The sequence below is a fragment of the Elephantulus edwardii genome, unplaced genomic scaffold (assembly GCF_000299155.1).
Source record: "Elephantulus edwardii isolate Elephantulus edwardi_28Jun2011 unplaced genomic scaffold, EleEdw1.0 scaffold00340, whole genome shotgun sequence".
Classification (NCBI taxonomy): domain Eukaryota; kingdom Metazoa; phylum Chordata; class Mammalia; order Macroscelidea; family Macroscelididae; genus Elephantulus; species Elephantulus edwardii.
In genome coordinates, this window is record NW_006400090.1 from 2,168,833 (window position 1) to 2,173,645 (window position 4,813).

The following is a 4,813-nucleotide window of genomic DNA, read 5'->3' on the forward strand; positions in this document are numbered from 1 at the left end:
CTCTCTCTCTCTCTCTCTCTCCCCTTCCTTCCTTCCTTCCTTTCTTTTTTTTTTTTCTCCCCTCTGTCAGAACATATATGTACAGGAGGCAAAAGTGGCAGGTAAGGGGCTCATGGGATGTCTTACAAGGAGGGACACAACCAGCAGAAGTCTTTGCCTGGCTTCCAGAGAGAGGTGTCCAGCAGCAGAGAGGAGCTGGGTTCCTTCCAGGCCTCCGATTCCTTGTTTGTCTTTGACGGCCACCCGGCAGCGCTCCTTCAGTAGGGACAGCTCCTGATGAGGTCTGAGCTTGCCCTGGTGGAGACCTCCTGGGGCCTGTAGTCTCTGTGGGAAGATAACCTTGTGCTCCAGGGGATGGGACACTGTGTAGCCAGCAGACATCACCTGTGGGTCCCTCAACAGCTATGATTTAATATTTCCCAGTCGGTGGTCTTCTTTGTTGATGGTGAACAATCATGCATTGGATATCTTGGTATCCTTGTTAATGGTGAGCTTCTTCCTACCCTTGAAGATCAGGAGACTCAAAGGTGGGAGGAGCATTCATCCTAACACCACTTGGCCACCACCAGCGCCCAAACAATGCCACCTCTCCCAGATTGGCTTCCTCAGGCCCCTTTGTCATACTTCCAGGCTCCCACCAGCCTCCTCCAGCCGGGACTCCTGCTGCCATTCCCCTGGACCATACCATCACCAAATGCACTGGAATTACATTTTCCTCTGTTCTCCATATCTTCCCTCTATTGGTAAAAGTCTGTACTGAATCAAGAGGGGGAAAAACCGGTGTGTGGGGGGGAGTGTGTATACACAAAAGCTCTGGTGGCCTAGTGGTAAGAAGCTTCACTGCAATCCCAAAGACACATGGTTCAAATCCACAAGTGATCCTGGGAGAAGAATGGGCAATATATTCCCATGCAATTTACTGCCTCTGAAAACCTGCCAGGGTCAGCTATGGGTTGGTTGCAACTTGATAACAAACAACAACAATGTGTGTGTACACACCGGAGGGTCAACTATGGGTCAGTTCCAAATCTATGGTACATAACAAACATATATACATGTTACATATATACATACGTTTAGAAATCTGTCTCTCACTAGATTCCCCGGAAGGCAAGGTACTTTACTAGAAAAGTGAAGCGACTTAATAAAAAAATGTACTAGCACTGTAGCCCTATTGGAGACAGGCCTACAGTAAGTTTCTTCCTGTGACACAGGGGACCCTGCCTACCCTGTCTGGGCCTCAGTATCCTTGCCTGATAAGAAGATTAAGTGGGTTTGAAATACACAACAGAAAGTGTAAAATTGTTCAACTGCTCGTTGGTATTTTCTATTATTATTATTTCTAGGCGAGTGGAGGCATTTCTTGTAGCTTAGAAAAAAAAAATTAGAGGTCAGGAACTCACATCCAAGAGGCTTTCTGCCTACCTGCTCGCACATACAGACATCACTTTAATCACAGAAATACATCTTTCTGCAAGAAGTACAGCCTGAGTTCATCCTCAGGGTATAGTTGGAAAGAGGATTTCAGACCCAGCCGCAATCCCAAACACAGTCTCCAGTGTGCGGTAGGGGTGGAACAGGGTGGAAGAAACCCTTAGACTGGAAAGAAAGGGTTCCTGGTTCTGGTGAGCCCATCTGCTCAGGCTGTCTCTGTGGTGACAGGAGCTTGATTTAATTTTTAGTACTTCCTAACCAAACCGTCGGCTTTTCCATTTTTAGAATTATAACTGGAATTGGCCTTAGTTAGAATCAGTGATTAAACCCTCACATAAAAAAATGTTTACACGGATTCTTTTAGAAATAGTGCCTTAAATTGGGAGCTCTGGTTGCCTACTGGCAAAAAGCTGCTCTGCAATCCCAGAGATGCGCTGTTCAAATCCACCAGATGCTTTGCTAGAGAAGGAGGGACAATCTCCTCCTGTACCAGTCAAATCTGATTGGATGGTATATGCACAAGAAAGAATAAAATTTTTTTAAATATTAAAAAATAGTGCCTTAAATCAAGCTATAGTGGGAGATAAAAAAATTAATATTAGACTAAAAATGAGTGTAAGGAAGTGTATAGTTTAACAACCCCTTGTTCGTTTTCCTCCTTCCTCCATACTCCCGTGTTGTGAAACTGTTCACTACGTTCCCTGCAACCTAGAACACATGCTAGTGTTCGTGCTTGTTGAATGACATGTGTTTTTTTCCACTTTGAAAAATGTACCTATTCCTTTAATAAAGTTTTTGTTTCACTATCTAGTGGGTCAACAGTCCAGTGTTTTCTCTAAGACGTTTCTTAGAGACCACCAAGGGACAGTGAGGAATCAGAAGCATTTTGATGTCTACATGTTGTTGTTGTTAGGTGCCCTCGAGTCGTCTATAACTCAGTGACCCGAGGAAGAACAGAGTTGAACTTGGCCTGTACAGCCTCTTTGAATCTGTTCACTTTCATGGGGTCTTCAAGATAACAACAGGTAAATCTTTCTTGGGTTCCAATCTCCACAGTCTTGCATTAGAAGATCCCCAGTATTCTTTATTGCAGTGTCTTCCTCTTTCCTTTCTAGCTTTCAAATAGGACATGGGTTCCTTTCGGGATTGTTTTGTTGGGGTTTTTCTTCTACTGGTTACTTCTATAATTGGAAATGTCTTTTACCTGCTCCTTTCTGTAAAATGCTTGCCTGTCAGATACTGTTCTAAATCTAAGCATTTGAATTAAGACAGACTAGGAAGGATTGGCCATCCACTTCCCAAATAACAGGGCTTCGAAAAAAACCCTGTGTACAATAGAGCACACTTAGAGTAGACTTACAGATAGGGCAACTGAGGCTGAGCCCTCAAATATGGAAACACAAAGCAGGAAGAACAGTTGTAAGCAGACACTAATGATTAGAACACGGAATCTGAGAAGCATGAATGTAGGAAAATTGGACATTGTTAAGAAAGAAATGAAACACATAAATATTGACATACTAGGTATTGGTGAAATCAGATGGACCAGCACGGGGCATTTTTAATCTCGACATAAATTAATCCATTTCTTACAGGCTAGGAATGATTCAAATAGGGGAGCTGCTTCTAGTCTTTCAGTTCCTTCAGTCCTGTGATGTCAGATGTTCTAGGACTTCAGAGGTGGTGGTAGAGGCCTAGACACCAGCAGCAGCTGTTTTCCTGTAAGAACCACAGTGTCAGGTCCCCACCGCTCATCTCTTCACATTGGTTTTGACACAGAAGGAGCAAGTATAGGCGGCATGTTGGAGGGTTTCAATTTTCTTCACCATTTTTCTGAGAAGCACCGTACATAACAGGTTCTGTATTTACCTACAGTTCCAACTCTTGGTGCATTTAGCCATTTAGCCACAAACCAGCACCAAGTACAGAGAAGGCTTCTATGGTTTTAAGTCCTAGGGACCATGGCTTGAGGACCTAGAACTATGAGAAAACTTATTTTCAGATTCTGTGACACCCCTTTAACTGGTTTTCAGAAGCTGGAAGCTCTAAGTTTTGTGGAACTGCCTCTGAGAATCCTGATCATTGTATAAATAAGCATTACAGATCAGCATGGTTTATGAAAGACAATTTGAGTAAATAAGACAGCAAACAATAAATGCTGGTGAGAGTGTAGAAAGGCTGGAGCTCTCCTGTACTGTTGATGTTAACATAAAATGGTGCAACCACTTGGGAAAGCATTTAGTGCTTTTTTAAAAAGTTGAGCATAGGTGGGGGGGAAAAGTTGAGCATAAAGGAGGTCTGGTGGCCTGGTGGCAAGAAGCTGTGCTGCAATCCTGAAGGAGCATGGTTTGAATCCACCAGATACTCCACTGGAGAAGTTGGGGCAATCTCCTCCTGTGTCAGTCAGATATGATTTGACAGCACACAAGTTAATTAAAAAAATAGTTGGGCATAGAAATTCAATTTCACCCAGCATTCCCACTACAAGGTACATAACCCAAAGACATAAGAATGGCTACATGAACGGGTATATGCATACCCATATTCACCACAGCTATATTGACAATAACAAAAGAAATGGAAACAACCTCGGTGAGTGGAATATTATACAACAGTGAAAAGCAATAAAAATTCCATGAACCACTGTATAACATGAATGCACCTTGAGGACATTATCCTAACGGAAATGAATCAGTTACTAAAGGACAAATGGAATATGAAAGCACTGGATAAAAAGCTAAGGAAATACATACACACAGACAGACAAATTCTTGGATGGTTTACAGGGATGACAAGGGGGAGAGAGAGGGAAGTGAAAATTAATAAATAGATAAGAAGCACATATTAAGATGTTATTGTTGTTTATTGCTGTCGATTAGACTCATAGCGACCCTATGAACAAAAGTCCTGAAGCCTTCCTATAACTATCATCTTTTATCAAAGTTCATAGAGTTTCTAGAGGCATGTTGTTTAGGAATTGGATGCCACTCCTGCTCCCAAACATTAAGATGAGTGAAGGGAAAGCAAGTATCCAATAAGGGGACCATCAGCACAATATCACTAAAGAGAGAAAAAAATAGAAAAGTATGGCACGAGTGTGGACATCAGTGTCGCTGTCCATTTGACACCCTGATGGCAGAGACACCAGGAGCGCTGCAGAGAGCCCACTCAACTCTATTGGAGGTTACAGGGCGCTTATATACAGGCGAGTAAACAGAAAGACAGGGTGGGGTGGGTTTGTTAATGTGGAGTATGCTGATCAGACAGGAGAACCTCAGCCCAGTGCAGACCACTCCCAGCTCAATGGATGTGGCAGCCATCTTCCCGGGTGGCCAGCTTTCCCAACCATCACAGCCAACCACACAAGAGCTTTCTCTAT

General features: G+C 43.2%; 1 pseudogene; it reads right to left on the minus strand.

Moving 5' to 3' along the window:
* Nucleotides 1–66: 66 nt before the first annotated feature.
* On the minus strand, nt 67–544 carry LOC102868100 (annotated as a pseudogene).
* Nucleotides 545–4,813: the final 4,269 nt, after the last annotated feature.